The sequence below is a fragment of the Psammomys obesus genome, unplaced genomic scaffold (assembly GCF_907164565.1).
Source record: "Psammomys obesus unplaced genomic scaffold, mPsaObe1.curated_primary_1811, whole genome shotgun sequence".
Lineage (NCBI taxonomy): Eukaryota > Metazoa > Chordata > Mammalia > Rodentia > Muridae > Psammomys > Psammomys obesus.
The window spans coordinates 6,930,341-6,951,940 of NW_026590677.1; the positions used below are offsets into that span (position 1 = coordinate 6,930,341).

The 21,600-nt window shown below is 38.8% G+C and overlaps 1 pseudogene; it reads right to left on the minus strand.

The window, feature by feature from the left end:
* The window catches only part of LOC129677652 (dnaJ homolog subfamily A member 1-like), a 38,309-nt pseudogene extending 18,875 nt beyond the window's left edge, over positions 1–19,434 (minus strand).
* Between the last annotated feature and the right edge of the window lie 2,166 nt (positions 19,435–21,600).

Here is a 21,600-nt window from a genome sequence, read left to right on the forward strand (position 1 = left end):
TGGATACATAAACAAGACCCAACAATCTTTGCACACAAGAAACACACGTAAGTCACAAAGACAGACATTACCTGAGAGAAAAGGACTGGAAGATAGTTTTCCAAGCAAATGGACCCGGAAGCAAGAAGAAGTAGCCATTATAATAATTAATAAAATGACTTAACCAAAATTAAACAAAAGAGATGGGGAAGGACACTTCATACATATCAAGAGAAAATTCCACAATGAAGACATGACAATCCTGAACATCAATGCCTCAAATACAAGGGCACCCACATTTGTAAAAGAAACAGTAATAAAACTTAAACCACACATAGATACCCACACATTAATATTGAGAAATTTCAACACTCCACTCTCAACAAAGGACCGCTCAACAAAACAGAAATTAAACAAATAAACAATAACTCTAGCAGAGGTCATGAATCAAATGGACCTCACAGACAATTACAGAACTTTACACCCAAACATAAAAGAATTTACCTTCTTCTCAGCACCTCATGTAATCTTCTCCAAAATAGACAATTTAGTTGATCACAGAGCAAGCCTCAGCAGATACAAGAAGATTGAAATAATCCCTTGTATCCTATTTGATTACCATGGAATAAAGCTGGACCTCAACAACAAATGAAATAGCAAAAAGCTTACACACACCTGGAAACTGAACAACTCGCTACTAAATGACAGCTGGATCAGGGAACAAATAAATAAAGAAATTACAGTCTTCCTAGAATTCATTGAAAATGAAGGCACAACATACCCACACTTATGGGACACAATGAAGCATTCCTAAGAGGAAAGTTAATAGCACTAAGTGCCTTCAAAAACATTTTTGAAACATCTCATTCAAGCAACTTAATGGCTCACCTAAAAGCCCTAGAAAAAAAAAGGGAAGCAGACACACCAAAAAGGAGTAGACAGCTGGAAATAATCAAACTCAGGACTGAAATCAATCAATTAGAAACAATTCAAAGAATCAGTGAAACAAGAGCTGGTTCCCTGAGAATTTCAACAAGATAGAAAAACCCTTAGCCAAACTAACTAAAAGGCAGAGAGACACTATCCAAATTAACAAAATCAAAAATGAAAAGGGGAACATAACAACAGACTCTGAGGAAATTAAAAAAAAATTAAGACCTACTTCAAAAGATTATATGCCACAAAATTTGAAAATCTAAATGAAATGGACAATTTTCTTGATAGATTCCACTTACCGAAGCTGAATCTAGACCAGGTAATTCAATTAAATAGTCCTATATTCCCTAAGGAAATAGAAGCAATCATCAAAAGTCTCCCATCCAAAAAAAAAAAAAAAAAATGCCTGGGGCCAGATTGTTTCAGTGCAGAATTCTACCAGACCTTCAAAGAAGAGCTAACTTCAATTCTCTAAAAATTATTCCACAAAATAAAAACAGAAGGAACACTACCAAACTCATTCTATGAAGTCACAGTCACCTTAGTACTGAAACCTCACAAAGACCCAAAAAAGAAAGAGAATTTTAGGCCCATCTCCCTTATGAACATTGATGCAACAATACTCAACAAAATACTTGCGAACCGAATACAAGAACAAATCAAATATATCATCCATTATGACCAAGTTGATTTCATCCCAGGTATGCAGGGGTGGTTCAATATACAGAAATCCTTCAATGTGATCCACCATATAAACAAAATGAAAGAAAAAAACCCACATGATAAACTTTTTAGATGCTTAAAAAGCATTAGACAAAATCCAATATCCATTTATGTTTAAAGTCTTGGAGAAATCAGGGATACAAGGCACATACCTAAACATAGCAAAGGCAATATACAGCAAGCCTATAGCTAACATCAAACTGAATGGAGAGAAACTTAAATCAATCCCACTGAAATCACGGACAAGGCAAGGATGCCCACTCTCTCCATATCTTTTCAACATAGTTCTGGAAGTCCTTGCTAGAGCAATAAGACAATTAACAGAGATCAAGGTGATACAAATTGGAAAGGAAGAAGTCAAAGAATCGCTGTTTCAGATGATATGATAGTAATCCTGAGTGACCACAAAAGTTCTTCCAGGGAACTCCTACAGCTGATAAACACCTTCAGCAAAGTGGATGGATACAAAATCAACTCAAAAAAAAAAAAAAATCAGTAGCCCTCCTATATAAAAATTACAAAAGTGCTGAGAAAGAATTAGGGAGACCATACCCTTCACAATAGCCACAAATGACATAAAGTCCATTGGTATGACTCTAATCAAGCATGTCAAAGATTGGATGAAAAAAATTTCATTTCTCTGAAGAAAGAATTAGACAAAGATATCAGAAGATGGAAAGATCTCCGATGCTCATGGCTTGGCAGGATTAACATAGGCAAAAATGGTCATCTTACCAAAAGCAATCTACAGGTTCAATGCATTTCCCATCAAATTAAGAACACAATTCTTTACAGACCTTGAAAGAAAAATTCTCAACTTAATATGGAATAACAAAAAACCCAGAATTGCTAAAACAATCCTCTACAATAAGAGATCTTCTGGAGGTATCTCCATCCCTGATCTCAAGCTGTACTGTGGAGCAACAGTAATAAAAACTGCATGGTACTGGCATAGAAACTGACTGGTTAAACAATGGAATCAGATAGAAGACCCAGAAATAAACCCACACACTTATGGACACCTGATTTTTTGACAATAATGCCAAAACTGTACAATGGAAAAATATAGCATCATCACCAAATGGTGCTGGTCTAACTGGATGTCTATATATAGAAAAATGCAAATAGGTCCATACTAATCCCAGTGCACAAATATAAAGTCCAAGAGGATCAAAGACCTCAACATAACACCAGACACACTAAACCTGTTGGAAGAAAAAGTGGGGAAGAGCCTTGAACTCATTGGCACAGGAGACAACTTTCTAAATAGAACACCAACAGCACAGGCTCTAAGAGCAACAATCAATCAATGGGACCTCATGAAACTGAAAAGCTTCTGTAAAGCAAAGGACACTGTCATCAAAACAAAACCAACTGCCTACAGGTTGGGAAAAGATCTTCACCAGCTTTATATCTGATAGAGGGCTGATATCCAGAATATATAAAGAACTCAAGAAGTTAAAGAGCAACAAATCAAGTTATCCAATTAAAAAATGGGGTACAGCACTAAACAGAGAATTCTCAATAGAGGAATATAGAATGGCAGAGAAACACTTAAAGAAATGTTCAACAACCATAGTCATCAGGAAAATGCAAATCAAAACAACCCTGAGTTTTCACCTTATTCCCATCAGAATGGCTAAGATCAAAAACTCAAGTGACAACACATGCTGGAGAGGTTGTGGAGAAAGGGGGACCCTCCTCCACTGCTCGTGGGAATGCAAACTTGTACAACCAATTTGGAAATCAATCTGGTGCTTTCTCAGACAATTAGGAATAGCACTTCCTCAAGATCCAGCTATACCACTCCTAGGCATATATCCAAAAGATGCTCAAGTATACAAAAAGGACATCTGCTCAACCATGTTTGTAGCAACTTTATTTGTAATAGCCAGAAGCTGGAAACAACCCAGATGTCCCTAAGTTAAGGAATGGGTACAGAAATTGTGGTACATCTACACAATAGAATATTACTCGGCAATAAAAAAAAAAAAAAAACAAGGAAATCATGAAATTTCCAGGAAAATGTTGGGAACTTTAAAAGATCATCCTGAGTGAGGTATCCCAGAAGTAGAAAGACACACAGGGTATATTAGACATAAACATATAATATAGGTTAAACCTACTAAAATCTGTACACTTAAGGAAGCTAATCATGAAGGAGGACTCTGGCTAAGATTCTCAATCCCCATTCAGAAAGGCAAAGAAGATGGATATTGGAAGAGGGAGAAAACAGGAAACAGGACCGGAGCCTACCACAGAGGGCCACTGAAAGGCTCTACCCTGCATGGTATCAAGGCAGATGCTGAGATTTATAGCCAAACTTTGGACAGAGTGCAGGGAATCTTTTGAAAGAAATAGGAGATAGTAAGACCTGGAGAAGACAGGAGCTCTACAAGGAGAGCAACAGATCCAAAAAGTCTGGGCACAGGGTCTTTTCTGAGACTGATACTCCAGCCAAGGTCCACTCATGGAGATGGCCTTGAACCCCTGCACAGAAATAGCCTATGGCAGTTCAGTGTCCAAGTGGGTTCATAGTAATGGGAACAGGGACTGTCTCTGACATGAACTCATTGCCCTGCTCTTTGATAAACTCCCCCTGAGGGGAGAGCTCCCTTACTAGGCCACTGAGGACGACAATGCAGCCACTCCTGATGAGACTAAGATTAGAGGGAGGAGGAGGACTTCCCTTATCAGTGGACTGGTGGATTGGCACAGGTGGGGAAGAGGGAGGGAGGGGTGCAGGAGGTAGTTGTAGGGAAGATAGAAGTTGAATAAACTGTAATTAATAAAAATAAAAATAATTTTTAAAAATGATGGAACATCTTATTTTTTAAAGTGATTAAATAAACAAGATAGAACACACTAATTGTGTACAAATCAAATATAAATGCACTTCACTCCAGAACTTGTATTCATTGTATGTTTGTTTAAAATGAGTTAAAATTAAATATGAATTACATCAGTTGTATTCTAATGATCAAAATCACTAATGTTGCGAATATCAGAAAGTTCTTACCTGAAACTAATATAAATGGCTGTTAAGTTCTATGGAGTTGACAAATGACTGCTCTTACCAGGGAAGCAAGGCTACAAATGTTATCATTTATCACTACTATGCAGTCTGGATTCCTCGGCATTCTCTTGGGAGGTTCAAGCAACTTGTACATCATCACTCAATTAAAAAGTGATAGCCAATTTAAAAGAGTAAAATCAATAACTTTACGTTAAATCTGACCACAGATCCATTATCTGTTCCATTCACTGTAAATGGGAATGATTGAATTTCCTTATCTGGAAAGAACAGCATGCAATACCATTGCAAAATCCCTCTGATCTTATGCTCTACATAAATGACTTAAATGTGCTAGTTCATAGAATGAACATGGTATGAGTATTTTTCCAAAGAGGATCTCACAAACCACAAATCATTTTCCTATGTTAAATTGGCTTCATATGGAAGTCTCTATATGGGGTATTAAAATAGGTAAACAAATTTAAAAATCAATTACCCTAACCTTTTCAGTACTGCTTCCAACTCTCTTATAGACAACTTTCCTCTCTTTGGGATAACAATAGTTTTTCTCTTGTTCTTCATCACTGTCTTCTCTTGAATTCTATACCATTTGCCTATATCATTGTGTTTTTGTTTTGTTTTGTTTTGTTTTGTTTTGTTTTGTTTTGTTTTGTTTTGTTTTGTTTGGAACCATATCCTGTTAGTCTGCCCAACCAGCAGAAAGCTTTTGATCACATTTTATCTTCACATGGAAAACAGAGAAGAAGAATAAAATCTCAAAACTCATTCTCAGCTATGCGTTTCCATTAACAAGGCTGTAATTTCTAAAACTTCCATAGTGCTCTATATAGCACCACTAACTAGGAGCCAAGTGTTCGAATACACGAGCCTAAATAAGAACTTTTACATTCAAACAACCTCAGTCAATCAATTCATCCATTTCTGGTTTCATTTTTCCTTCTTCCCCAGCCTGAAGTCCATGATCCATTATTTAAACATTCTTTTACCAACAAGTTCAAATCTGTTGCTTATTTTACCTGACTGATCTTGTAATTCTTTAGTCTTTACTTATTCTATTCTCCTATTTTATGTATTCTTACATTCAAACAACTGACCAAGACTAGATGTAAAATCATGCAACTTCCCATTTACTCCCCCTACCAGACACAACTCCTATCAACAAACAGGCATTTAGCTGAGCTGACAATTGAGACCAAAAGAGAAGAGATAGCTAAGCTACAGTATTTAAACATTTGAAATATTTCTGAATATATGTCAATGTATCAAGACAACAGATTAAGAGAAAGATTGGTAAACAAGGAGTATAAAAATTTAATTCATGTTATCACTACATAATGAGAGTGACTAAAGCCATTTTAAAAGAAAGTAAACATGTCCTAAATACTAATTCCTAATGAATCAGTGCAGTGTAGACCTTTCCTGCTTGGATATTAATTTTGTCTCACTCTTCATTGTTACCAAGATCCAAGTAAGGCTCTTTAACTGTAGGTTTCTCTTGATATTTTCATTACAATAAAATGGTCCCGCTTTATCCATTCATTGACCAGAAATCCTGGAAAATCATAACATATATGAAGGTCTGTGTTGGTCCCTGCCATTTGAGCCTTGAGAATCCTGAAGTTAGCATAATTCATTCCCATATATAAATGATACAGTTACACACAGCTAACGTATCATTCCTGGAGAAGTCATTAAATATAATTCTCATCTCTTAATTTATGTCAAAACAGTTCTCCGCTGCATCTCACAAATGCAAGAAAGCATTTTCTCTGACAAGCCAACTTTGAACTTCCTGCTTTCGATCTCAGAAAATTTTTCTTTCTGTCTCTCATTGCTATAACTCAGCATACCACACATTTTTAGAGTTAACAATTAAGAAAATGGGGCACAGAGCTAAACAGAGAATTCTCTCTATAGGAATATCAAATGGCAGAGAAACACTTAAAGAAATGCTCAACATCCTTAGTCATCAGGGAAATGCAAATCAAAAGGACCTGAGATTTCAACTTACACCCATCAAAATGGATAAGATCAAAAACTCAAGTGACAACACACGCTGGAGAGAATGTTGAGAAAGGGAACCCTCCTCCATTGCTGGTGAGAATGTAAACATGTACAGCAAGTTTGGAAATCAATCTGGCGCTTTCTCAGACAATTAGGAATAGTGCTACCTCAAGATCCAGCTATACCACTCCTAAGCATATATCCAAAAGATACTCAAATACACAACAAGGACTTCTGCTCAACTATGATCATAGCAGCTTTATTTGTAATAGTCAGAATCTGGAAACAACCCAGATGTGCCTCAGATGAGGAATGGATACATAAATTGTGGTACATCTACACAAGGGAATATTACTCAGAAATTAAAAAAAAAAGAAATTATGAAACTTGAAGGCAAATGGTGAGAACTAGAAAAGATTACCCTGAGTGAGGTATCCCAGAAGCAGAAAGACACACATGGACAAGTGGATGTTAAACATATAATATAGGATAAACATACTAAAATCTGTACACCTAAAGAAGTAAAGCAAGAAGGAGGATCCTGGATAAGATGATCAGTCCTCACTCAGAAAGGCAAACAGGATGGATATAGGAAGAGGGAGAAAACAGGGAACAGGACAGGAGCTTACCACAGAGGGCCTCTGAAAGACTCTACCCAGCAAAGTATCAAAGCAGATGTTGAGACTCATAGCCAAACTTAGGGCAGAATGCAGGGAATCTTATGAAAGAAGGGGGAGGTAAAAAGACGTGGAGCGGACAAGAGCTCTACAAGGAGGGCAACATAACCAAAAAGTTTGGGCCAGAGGTCTTTTCTGAGACTGATACTCCAACCCAGGATCATGCATGGAAATAACCTAGATGTAGCCCCTGCACAGACGTAACCCATGGCACCTCAGTCTGTAAGTGGGTTCCCTAGTAATGGGAACAGGGACTGTATCTAACATGAACTCAATGGCTGGCTCTTTGATGACCTCTCCCTGAGAGGGGAGCTGCCTTACCAGGCCACAAAGGAATACAATACTGCCAGTCCTGATTGAGACCTAATAGGCTAGGGTCATAGGGAAAGGGAGGAGGACCTCCCTATCAGTGGACTTGGGGAGTGGTGTGGTAGGAGATGATGGAGAGAGGGTGGGATTGGGAGGGAATGAGGGAGGGTGCTAAAGCTGAACTACAAAGTGAATAAACTGCAATTTATAAAAATAAATTCATTTTTAAAATTTTATTATATGACTAATACGACTGGAATAAAAAATAACATTTTTTTTCAAATAAAAGAGTTAACATGCACAGGTACACTTATTTTAGGCAGGCTAAATTAAGTTCTTTTTTAAGCTCTTGCACCAATGAGTTCTCTAGGTGGGTTCTTCTAAAGTTGCTTAGCTCATGAATGTATATAATTGTGATACTTAGAGAAAATTCTCTACAGGAACTTAGTGATTCTGTATAAAGTATATGGTGTGCAGGTGCTGATGTGAGACTTGAAGGACTGTATGAGGCCTAAAGTAAACTGCTTCCTGGAAAAAAAACACTTCTCTAAAATCTGAGTCATCTGAAGTTGGGAGCGTTTCTGAGGAAGCTCAAGGAGAAAAGATAAAGAATAACAAACTTAATTAGGGCTATTACCACTGGAAGCTTTGGGTAGGCAGGCAGTCAGAAACCCCAGTTAAACAGACTCCCAGGCACAAATCAGCAAAGCTTACAAACCACGTAGGCAAACTGGCAGCCTTTACAAAAAAAAAAAAAAAAAAAAAAGACATGGATGGCTTCGCAAGTCACATCCCTGGATACTCAGGAATGGAGGAAAATTAGTTTGCAGTAGCAGCTGAGGTAGCCAAACTGCTAGAACAATGGCCCCCTAGAGACTCCACTGTACAAGGAAGGAACCTGGTGATAGAGAGATCATTCTTGGGGGAAGCTATCTCACAAGGTAATGTACTTATAATTGCACATATTTTTTTTATAAACTTTCAATTAAGCCACTGGATTCATTTCTGTCTAATTTGGTGCTCCAAACACTAGCTTCTCTTCTGGAAATCATGGTCTGTTAGGTGTTTGACCAGAGGAACCACCCAGAATCAGAGCAGGCAGAACTGCTGGAAGCTGGAGTTTCAGATTCCAGACACATTTCTCTAGGAGATTACTTTCACATTCATTTGCAGCTTTCTTTGGGATTCCTCTTCTGGGAAAGGTGAGGGCTGCCTCCTGCCCCCAAGGCCTCTGTGTAACTCCAGAAAGCCAGCTCCTTTGAACAGGCCTGCACTTGCTTTCTTGTCACTAATGGAGAGGTGGATTCCTCACACCCTCAGATGCTTCTGAAAGGAGGGGTATGTAGGCCTCCCTCTACCTCAACACATTTATTCTTTCTTCATTCAGGCTTCTTGCACAGATTTTTCTTCACAATTTCCTCTGTGACATCTTCAGGAACAGTTTCTCCAATCATCTCACCTCAGCTGACACAGACATTTCCCTTTCTTGAATAACTGTCAGATGTAAGCAAGCAAAGACCACAACGAGGAGAAAAGCCAAGGTCAGACAAGCTCTCACTTGAGTGCCAGCTCTCGAATTTACAACCCAGGCAATTTCACAGAAATTTTATCTCTCAAAGGCTCCTCTCATTGTTAAAGTGACTATATTTAGCCATATTCCCCTTTCTTCATAGGCATTTATAAGAATTAAAAGCTGGAATAAATCAAAATCACATATATTTACAGTGTACTAGACTGGTCTTTCAGTTAACTGTATATGTTTCTTGACTTATTTTAGAGATTCAGAGAGGATTTGCAAAAGGTAATCAGCTAGTGGATAGAGAAAAATTAAACCTAGTAACCAGTTCTTGACTTTAACTTTTATACTATATCATATTATATGTAAAAATGAAACAAAAATACAATACCTCAAATCATGAATGATCCAGAGTGATGAAGGTTCTCCCAATGTTTGTCTATAAAATAGAGTATAGTGTATTCCACAAGAAGAATGTAAACTTTGGAACAGAGAGAAAACTTCTAGACTTTTCACTTATTATATCTTTGTATCTAGGAAAAAGTAATTCTACATCTATAGTTTCCGCATCTGTAAAATGGGGATGGATGGTTATAGCACAATCCCTACATACTGAGCAAATGATAGCTAGCTTATTTCCTCATTACATTCATCATTTGACATTTCCCTATGCTGTTTAATACTGGAGTTCTTTCTTCATTGGTGGCTCTCATGTTCACCAGTGCATGAAAAGATTTAAGAACCAAAATCATATCCTATACTTCTTAACAAACCCTTATCATAATGTTATTTTTCTAAGGTATCTATTCACATTTCAGACTCTTTTCTTGTAGTCATGTTCTGTGAGGACCTAGTCATTAGGTCATGATTCACACAGAGTTTTTATGTCTCCTTCAAAATACATTATCTTATTGTTTCTACAAAAATACACACTCAAATACTTTGCTAAAGCCAAATTCTAAGGTTAACTTACTTTATTCACTATAAAAACAAACCCAAGCCATGAAATATTTAATGTACATGTACTATCCAGCAGTAACTGTCATATATTTTTAATTATAATACGGTTGTTTCTGCTATAAAGCAATCGTACAGGTTTTAGTTCAACAAGGTAAGTAGAATAAAGGTTTATACAAAATGGACAGCATCCCCAGGGTCAAATAATTTAGAAACATTGAGTCAGGTGTCCAATTTTTAAAACTGTGGTTTAAAAAAATCCATAACAAAATAGCTTTTGTTTTGGTTTTGGTTTTAGAGAGAAGGACAAAAAAAAAAAAAAAAACATGAAGTTGTATAGGTAGGGAGGTGTGGAGGATCTGGAGGAAGGGAAAGAAAATGATTAAAATGTATTTTATGGAAAAAGTCAATTTAAAATATATCCTATATGTTAAAGGAAACATTAGAATTTGGAAATTGGAATTCGGAAAAAGTAATATTCTTGTGTAATTTTATCGCATAGGCAACCATTTCCATTAAGTGTTTAGAACAAGAAAATCTCTCCCCCAAAGGCAGTAGTACCACAGTATACAAAGTAGCAGTGTGTCTCCTAAAGCAGTTTCCTACAGAAGAAAAAAAAGAGTATGATGAAAACTTGGTACTCCAAACAGAAAAGAAGACCAAATTGACATATCAGGCAATTCTCAGACTGCCACTCTCTGCTTTACCCTGAAAAATTACTTCTAGTTGTTCTAATATAGTATCTTTTGTCTTTTCTTCATGCCTTCACATGAACTGTGAAATATTCTAACTCTACAACTTTACCTTTTTATTCTTATTTATCCTTCTGATCTCTGTAAAATTTTGCACTATCGAAAAGTTTTTCCTGGTAACCCCTCTCCACAGTGTGAAGTAGTAATTATTGTTATAAGTGAACAAAAGAGATATAATATAGAACTGGTATCACATCACATTTTAGTAAAATTGTTCACTTGCTTGGTCATTCATTCACAGTAAACTGCAAGCTTACTAAAAGAGAAAGAGCATATTTCTTTTTCAAAATTATGTCACACTGCCCAATGAAGTATTTACTAAGCCAATTCTTTTTTCCTTTTTTGATTTTTTATTTTAATTTTTATTAATTATACTTTATGCACTTTGTATCCCCCATAAACCCCTCCTGCCTCCCCTCCTAATTCCACCTTCCTTCCCCCTTCTCCACACATGCTCCTCCCCAAGTCTGCTGAGAGGGGAGGTCTTCCTCTCCTTCCTTCTGATCCTAGTCTATCAGATCTCATCAGGTGTGGCTGCATTGTCATCTTCTGTGGCCTGGTAAGGCTGCTTTCCCCTCAGGGGGAAGTGATCAAAGAGCAGGCCAATCAGTTCACGTCAGAGATACTCCCTCTTCCCATTACTATGGAACCCACTTGGACACTGAACTGCCATGGCTACATCTGTTCAGGAGTTCTAGGTTATCTCCATGCATGGTCCTTGGTTGGAGTATCAGTCTCTGGAAAGTCCACTGTGTTCAAATTTTTTGGTTCTGTTGCTCTCCTTGTGGGGTTCCTGTCCTCTCCAGCTCTTACTATTTCCCACTTCTTTCACGAGAGTCCATGCACTCTGCCCAACACTTGGCCATAAGTCTCAGCATCTGCTTTGATAGTCTTCAGGGCAGAGCCTTTCAGAGGCCCTCTGTGGCAGGTTCCTAACCTGTTTCCTGTTTTCTTCTTCTTCTGATGTTCATCAGTCTCTTCTACTTCTTTCCTTTTAGGAAGGAGTTTTTCCAGCAAAGAGAGTTTACAAGGAGAGGGAAAGCATTTTCAGGGAAGTTTACCTTATACTCAATGATTAGACATTCTTTTTCATATGGCCAATGGTATATTAGCATACTTTCATTTAGCATGCATTTTATATTTCCATGCTTGACAATCTGACCTGGATTAGAGGTGATGACTATGGTTTGGCTGCCAAGAGTGGATATTGGCTTTTGGAAGCCTCACAGTTCTTCAACCAGCTATATGTCCATCCACATGAAAAGGTCTTCTCCTGGTCATGTGAAAACAGCATGATCCATCTGGTCTAACACAATGATAATGTCTCCTGGTTCCTGTCCTGGTTCTTGTTCTCCTTCACCATGGCATGTTATCTTCTGACCATATTTCATGTCTTTAGCAATATGAAATTCTAAAATCTTCTTCTCTCAAACTATCTTTCTTCCATTGCAGCTTTTACATCTGTCTGTAGGGCTGATGCATTCTCCATGACCTTGACACTCCATGCACACGGACTGGATTTGTTTAACCATTCCTGGTCTTATCTGATGAATCCTTATTTGTATACCAGTCACCCCTGGCAGTTGGGACAACAGTCCACTACTCCTTTCTTACCACTTCAGCCTTCACATTTCTCACAAATCACATTCTTTTGCAGAGCAAGTTTTCTTGTTGCACCATTATACAAGACTTCTAAGGTCACTGAGAGCTGATGCACAACATTTTGACCTCTCCTATCTCTTTGCATCCTTCTTCCTCCTAGAAAGAACATATCAAAGATATCTCCATGGGCAAGCCAAAACCACTACCTGCTCCACCCTCTTCAATTGCCTACTCTCCACCTTTATCATATAATTGCCTTTTATTGAAATCAGCAAGAACTTCATGAGCTTGAGAAATCTGTTTAAACTTCTCTCCTTCATTTGGATTCTTATCAGGGTGCTACTTCAAAGCCAGTTTTCTATATTTCCTCTTCAATTATTCCTCGGTAGCATTGGGTTTGACCCCAAGAACATCATAGTAAGTGATTTCTTTTACTATGTTTTACAGCCTGTGAGTTGGCCAGTACAGGACAGCAGAGAGAGGAGCATAGCACAGCGCAGTTGAGCCAGACACTGCTTCTCCAGCACCCACCAAGTGTTCTGAAAAGTTCCCAAGAATGGCTTTTATTAATAATTATCTTTCAAGACAGTGTATACTATCTGAACATTCGGTGGGTAGTAAGTTTTCTCGCCATTGATTCTAACCTAATTATTGGCTTCTGTCTACTATATTATAAAGAAATGGATAATCAGACCCTATGATAAGGTATTTCTAGTGAGCAACACAGTGCATAACATTCAATGCTTGACAGCTCAGTCATTGTCAGAGTGTAGAAATAGAATAGCTGATTCTGGTTTATACATTTTAGGGTCCAAAAATGTCAGCTTCTGGGAGTCATGTTAGGATAGAAGATATGAACGGTACCTGTTTTCAGTCAAGTGAGCATGACTGACCACTTTAGTCATGATGAAAAGTATTTGGGCAGGTGATTTAATTCCAGACATTGGTCACTGGAAAAGGGCTTTGAAAGTCTGTCTGCATACAAAAGAGTGTCAAAGTTATGGTTTCTCCCTGACTTGAGAAGATGTCAAGTGATTGTTCAAGGAAAGCCAGATGTTCTCTAAGTAGAAGTCAAGGATGTCTGAATCTATCTCTAATTTTAGGTTGAAAATGTTTTTAATTATGTAAAACCATTGATTAAGAAAGATAACTGTCACAGCACAGAATAAAAAGTATGTAAACAATTCAAGTGCATTATTATGTTAGCAAGAATATTTAGCAACCAGAAACTTTCCATTGAAGATTCAATGATCTCAAGAGAAGAAAACATTTGTTTCTCCACCTACCTACACACAGGAACCCTTTCAAACAACTCATTCCACTGTTTTGAGCTAATCTACAGCAAAATACAAATAAGGCCTGCTGAATGTGAATAGCACCAATGTCACATTCCTCACTTAGGTAAAGCTGAAACCACAAAGCACACTCCCAAACCAGTGACCCTCTCTCATCTTACTGAAAAACAGTCCAGAAACCACAAAAATACTGTCCTAGCCTGAAGTATAGACTCCAGGAACAAACAGTGAGAGTTACAGATAAGCAGATGTCAAGAGGCCGACATATGAACACACCCAACAAAAATCAGGAGATCATGGCTCTACCAGCAACCTGCCAAATCAATGGACATTTCAATTCACTAGATACAGAAGAAAATGACTTTAAAACTATGCTTTTCCAGCTATTAGAGGCTCATAAGGAGGAAATGAACAAACCTCTCAAAGAAATAACCACACAAATGGAGGCAAAAAAAGAAGAAATGAACAAAGCTTTCACAGAAATACAGGCAAATACAGCCAAACAAGTAAAGGCACAACTAGTGACATATAGAGAGGAAACAAACAAAAAAATAGAAGCCATCATTGAAAAACAGAACTCCACATTCAAACAGATGAAGGAAACGGTTCAAGACATGAAAACAGAATTAGAATAAATAAAGAAAACACAAAATGAGAAAAACCTGGAGCTGGAAAACATACAGAAAAGATCAGGAACTACAAAGGCATCAACATCAACGGCCTCAACTCTCCAATAAAAAGACACAGACTATCAGAATGGTTGCAGAAAAAGATCCAACATTCTGTTGCAAACAAGAAACACACCTATGCAACAAAGATAAATACTACCTCAGAATAAAGGTGTGGAAAAATATTTTTCAAGCAAATGGATGAAGAAAACAAGCTGTAGTAGTTATGTTAATATCCATCCTAATATCTAATAAAATAGACTTTCACCCAAAATTAATCAAAAAAGATGAGGAGGGGCGCTATAGTCTCATGAAAGGAAAAATCCACCAAGAGGACATGACAATTCTGAACATCTATGCCCTAAATACAAGAGCACTTACATTCGTAAATGAACCATTATTAAAGCATAAATCACACATTGATCCCAATACCTTAATAGTGGAAGACTTCAACACCCCACTCTCACCAAAGGACAGATCAACTAGACAGAAACTAAATAGGAAAATAAAGGCACCTACATATTTCCTAAATCAAATGGACCTAATAGACATCTACAGATCTTTTCACCCAAACTCAAAAGAGTATAATATCTTTATAGCACCTCATGGAACCTTCTCAAAAATAGACCATATAGTTGTTCACAAACCAAGCCTCTACAAATACAAGGAGATTGAAATAATCCTCTGTATTCTATCTGACCACCATGGACGAAGCTGGACCTCAACAACAATGGAAATAACAAAAAGCATACACGCACATGGAAACTGAACAACTTCCTACTCAATGACAGCTGCGTTAAGGAAGAAATAAAGAAAGAAGTTAAAGACTTCCTAGAATTCAATGAAAATGAAGGTACAACATACCCAAATTTATGGAACACATTCAAAGCAGTGCTCAGAGGAAAATTCAAAGCACTAAGTGCCTTCAAGAAGAAATTTGGGACATCTCATAAAAGCAACTTAATGGCCCAAATGAAAACCCTAGAAAAAAAAAGAAGCAAGTACACCACAGAGGAAGAGATGGCTGGAAATAATCAAACTCCAGGCTAAAATCAATCAATTAGAAACAAATAAAACTATTCAAAGAATCAATGAAACAAAAAACTGTTTTTGTGAGAAAATCAAAAAGATAGACAAAACCTTAGCCAAACTAACTAGAAGGCAGAGAAAATCTATCCAAATCAGTAAAATCAGAAATGAAAAGGGGGATATAACTACGGACACTGAGAAAATCCAAACAATCATTAGGTCATACTACAAAAGCCTTTAGGCCACAAAATTTGAAAATCTAAATGAAATGGACAGTTTTCCTGACAGATTCCATCTACCAAAATTAAGTCAAGATCAGGTAGAAAGAATGAATAGCCGTATATCCCCCAAGGAAATTGAAGCAGTCATCAACAGTTGCTGCTCCAAAAAAAAAAAAAAAAAAAAATGCTGGACTAGATAGTTTCAGTGCATAAATCCACCAAACCTTCAAAGAAGTGCTAACAACAATCATCCTCAAACTATTCCACAAAATAAAAAGAGAAGGAACATTACCAAATTCATTTTATGAAGCAACAGTCACCTTGATACCTAAACCACACAAAGACCCAACAAAAAAAAGAGAACTTCAGTCCTATTTCTCTTAAGAATATTGATGCAAAAATACTCAAAAATACTGGCAAATTGAATCCAAAAACACATCAAAGATATCATCCACCATGACCAAGTAGGCTTCGTCCCAGGCATGCAAGGGTGGTTCAAAATACAGAAATCCATCAATGTGATCCAACATATAAACAAACTGAAGGAGAAAAACCACATGATCATCTCTAAATGCCAAAAAAGCATTTGACAAAATCTAACACACATTCATGTTTAAAGTCTTGGAGAGATCAGGGATACAAGGCATGTACCTAAACATAGTAAAGACAATATACAGCAAGCCTATAGCCAATATCAAACTCAATGGAGAGAAACTCAATCCAATCCCATTGAAATCAGGGACAAGGCAAGGCTTCCCACTCTCTCCATATCTCTGCAATTTAGTACTTGAAGTCCTAGCTAGAGCAATAAGACAACTAAAGGAGAACAGGGGGATACAAATCAGGAAGAAAGTGGTCAAAGATTCACTATTTGCAGATGATATGGCAGTATACCTGAGCGACCCCAAAAATTCAACCAGAGAATCCTTCAGCTTATAAACACCTTCAGCAAAGGGGCTGGATACAAAATTAACTCAAAAAAATCAGAAACCTTCCTGTACATCAAAGACAAACGGGCCGAGAAAGAAATTTGGGGAATAAAATCCTTCACTACAGCCACTAACAACAAAAAGTACCTTGGTATGACTCTAACCAAGCAAGTGAAAGACCTATTTAAGAACAACTTCAAGCCTGTAAAAAAAAGAAATTGAAGAAGATATCAGAAGATGGAAAGATCGCCCATGCTCATGGATTGATAGGACTAACATAGTGAAAATGGCTATTCTGCCAAAAGCAATCTACAGAATCAATGCAATTCCCATCAAATTAACAACATGATTCTTTATAGACCTTGAGAGAAAAATTATCAACTTCAAATGAAAAAAAAAAAAACACAGAATTTCCAAAATGATCCTATACAACAACAGATGGTATAGAAGCATCTCCATCCCTGATCTCAATCTGTACTACAGAGCAATAGTAAAAAAAAAAAAAAAAAGGTGCATGGTATTGGCATTGAAACAGAATAGTGTATCAATGAAACCTAATAAAAGCCCCAGAAATAAAACAACATACCTATGGATACTTGATTTTTTACAAAGAAGCCAAAACTGTACAATGGAAAAAAGACAGCATCTTCAACAAATGGTGCTGTTCCAACTGGATGTCTACATGTCTACAGATAAATGAAAATAGATCCATATTTATCACCTTGCACAAAACTAAAGTCCAAGTGGATCAAAGATCTCAACATAAAAACAGACACTCTAAATTGGTTAGAAGAAATAGTGGGGAAGAGCCTAGAACTCATTGGCACAAGTGACAACTTCCTGAACAGAACACTAAGAACACAGGCTCTAAGAGCAACAATCAATAAATGGGACCTCATGAAACTGAAAAGCTTCTGTAGAGAAAGGACACTGTCATCAGAACAAAACTAATGCCTACAGATTGGGAAAGAATCTTCACCAACCCTCTATCTGACAGAGGGCTGATATCCAGAATGTATGAAGAACTAAACAGGTAAAAAAGCAACAAATCAAGCAATCTGATTAAAAAAATGGAGTGCAGAGCTAAACAGAGAATTCTCAGTAGAGGAATACAGAATGGCATAGAAACATTTAAAGTAATGTTCAATGTCCTTAGCCATCAGGGAGATGCAAATCAAAATGACCCTGAGATTTCACCTGACACCCATATGAATGCCAAAGATCAAAAACTCAAATGACAACACATGCTGGATAGGTGTGGAGAAAGGGGATTCCTCCTCCATTGCTGGTGGGAATGCAAACTGGTACAACCACTTAGGAAATCATTCTGGCACTTTCTCTGACAATTATGAACAGTGCTTCCTCAAGACCCACCTATATAACTCCTAGGCATATATCCAAAAGATGCTCAAGTACACAACAAGAACATTTGCTCAACCATGTTTGCAGCAGCTTTATTTGTAATAGCCAGAACTTGGAAACAACCCAGATGTCCCTCAGTTGAGGAATGGATATAGAAATTGTGGTTCTTTTACACAATGTAATACTACTCAGCAATAAAATACAAGGAAATCATGAAACTTGCAGGCAAATATGGGACCTAGAAATGATCATCCCGAGTAAGCTATCCCCAAAACAGAAAGACACACATGGTATATACTTAATTATATAGACCTATAAGATAGGATAAACATAATGAAATCTATACACCTAAAGTAGATAAACAAGAAAGAAGACCCGGGGTAAGATGATCAATCCTCACTTAGAAAGGCAAATGGGATGGACATTGGATATAGGAGAAAATAATTAACAAGACAGGAGTCTACCACAAAGGGCCCCTGAAAGATTCTACATAGCAGTGTATCAAAGCAGATACTAACACTCATAACCAAACCCTCTGCAAAGTGCAGGGAATCATAAGAAGGGGGAGTTTATGACCTGGGAGGATAGGAGCTCCACAAGGACCAAATATATCTGGGCACAGAAGTCTTATATGTGATTGTATCTCCAACCAAGGACCATGTATGGATATAACCTAGAACCTCTGCTCGGATATAGTCCCTGGTAGTTCAGTATACAAGTGGGTACCCTAGTAAGGGGAACAGGGACTATTTCTGACATGAACTCAATGGCGAGCTCTTTGGCATCCCCACCCTTCAAGGGAGGAGCAGCCCTGCTAGGCCACAGAGGAGGACTTTGCAGTCAGTCCTGAAGATACCTGATAAACCAGAGTCAGATGAAAGGGGAGGAGGTCCTCCCTTATCAGTGGACTTGGAAAGGGCCAGGGAGGAGATCAGGGAGTGAGCATAGGTTTAAGAGGGAATGAGGGAGGAAGATACAGCTGGGATACAAAATTAATAAACTGGCACTAATATTAAAAAATAAAAAATTGGAGGAGGGCCAAGATGGCGGCGCCAGGAGAACATGCTGTCTGAGAAGTGGGCCAACACACTCCGTGCAGCAACCAGGAGACTGAACTCTGGGCCCTAAAACAACAGCAATCGTGTTTCCCAGGGGAGGGGAGGCTCCCACAGCGTGGGAATCGGTCGGGTCCACTCTCAGCTGCCCAGCCAGAACCCGGAAGAAAACCCGTGTAACACAGGCTTTGGGTCTCCAGGCTGGTGCCCCAAGCCTGCTTGTCCCGATCATTTTTCCAGGATGATCAGTGGGCACAAGGGTGCCTGAGACAAGGAGTTCCAGTCGCAAAAAAACCCCACAAGGAAGGAAAGTTGCAATACTGATCACGGGTCACCCAGTCTTTCCCTGGAAGGTCTCGGTGACCCCGGGTACCTGCCGCCATCACAACTGAGCTCATGCCACACAAGGAGAGCAGCTGCGCACCCAGCTCAAAATTCCAACTCCCTCTTGGGAGGAGGCAAAAGGTGGCAAGCAGAATCTGCCACAGACCACATTGTCTGTACCCCAACCCGAGATCGGGGTTGAGAAAACCCAATCCTTTCGGGCACTCCCCCAAATGCCGCAATAACCCTGCCGCAGCGGAGCAGAAGGATAAAGAGGCGCACAGCAGCTTCACAGTGCTGGAACTCCAGTGCTGCAGCTGCTCCTAGCAAACAAACTACAGCTCGGGATCTGGGACTGTAGTCATTCTACACGTCCTAAGATTCTCCTGGGTCCAGCGCAAAAAGGTCTAGCAGCAAGTTCTATCACCGGCGCCCCCCCTCCCGACCCCTAGCAGAGAAACGCTGGCTCAGGATCTGACTGAGAAGCCCCAACCCCTGCTGGCACTCCCCTGAGAGCACCTCCACAAGCTTGCCTTGCAGAGGAGAAGGTCAGAGGGGAAGGACAGAGAGGCAGCCTGCCAAGGACACAGCACCCTCTCTCCAGCTCACCCAGCGGCCCATAGCAGAGAAACCCAAGCTCTGGATCTGAGGACACTCAACCCTACCTGGTACTCTCTCAGGATCAGCAAACATAAAATCTACCGCCAGGCTGCTTCTGGCAGAGATATCTGGGCCCGGGATCTGGGATTGAGTACACTCAACCTAACTCTTTCCCATGCCACCCAAGGACCAGTCAAAATAACCCCTTCTGGCAGAGGAAAGGACAAAGAGGCAGCACACAGGAAAGGTGGACACTGAGTCCTGCCGCCACAGTGTCACAGAGCAGACTGTTAGCCTACCCTGGGACTTCCGCAGCAGGATCAAATCAGAAAGTAGTGAGCAAGGGGAACCCCTGTGCATTCCAACTGGTCCTGCAAGAGAGAGAGTGAGCCTTCTAGGGAGAGTTTGTCCCAGACCCAGGGCCTCTCCACAGAAGCAACCAGACAAGATCCCTGTCACCCACACCCCTAATGTGGGCATCATAGGGATTCTTAGGATAGCAACCCCAACATTGAAGCCTCTGCCTTGCGGGTCCACCAGTGTAATCCAGGAAAAAAGTCCCTGGATCTCAGTCAGAACTGCGTAATAGTGGTTTGCAGGCCGCTGCAATAGTCAGAGAATCCGGGCATGCACACTGCGCTCGCTAAAAGCGCATGCAAATAACGCCAGCATCACATTCCTTACTTAGGCAAAACTGAAACCACAGTACACACTCCCAAACCAGTGAACCTCTCTCATCTTCCTGAAAAAACAGTCCAGAAAACAGAAAGAGAGGATCATAGCCCAAACTACAATCTCGAGGAACAAACAGTGAGGATTATAAATAACCAAATGGCGAGAGGCAGATGTAAGAACACTCCCAACAAAAATCAGGACATAATGACCTCACCAGCAACCTCACAAAACAATAGACACTTCAATTCACTAGATATACAAGAAAACGACCTCAAAACTATGTTTCTCCAGCTACTAGAGGCCCATAAAGATGAAATGAACAAAGCCCTCAGAGAAATACCCAAAGAAATTGAGACTAACCAAGAGGAAACAAACCGTGCTCTCAGAGAAATGACAACGAAAATTGAGGGAAACAGAGAAGAAATGCACAAAGCTCTCAAAGAAATGTCCACACAAATGAAGGCAAATAAAGAAGAAATAAACAAAGCTCTCATAGAAATACAGGCAATTATAGCCAAAGAAGTAGAGGCACAATTAGTGATACATAGAGAGGAAACGGACAAAAAAAATAGAAGCTGTCATTGAAAAACAAGACTCCACAATTAAAAAAGATGAAGGAAATGGTGCAAGACATGAAAACAGAATTAGAATCAATAAAGAAAACACAAATAGAGAAAAACCAGGAGCTGGAGAACATAGAAAAGATCAGGAAATACAAAGGTAAGCATCACCAACAGAATACAAGAGATGGAAGAAAGAATCTCAGGAGCCGAAGATACACTTGCAGAAATTGACACGTCTCTCAAAGAAAAAATAAAATCAGAAAAGTTGCAAACACAAAACATCCAAGAAATCAAGGACACCATGAAAAGACAAAACCTAAGAATAATAGGAGTAGAAGAAAAAGAAGACATCAGGCTCAAAGGTCCGGAAAATATTTTCAAGAAAAT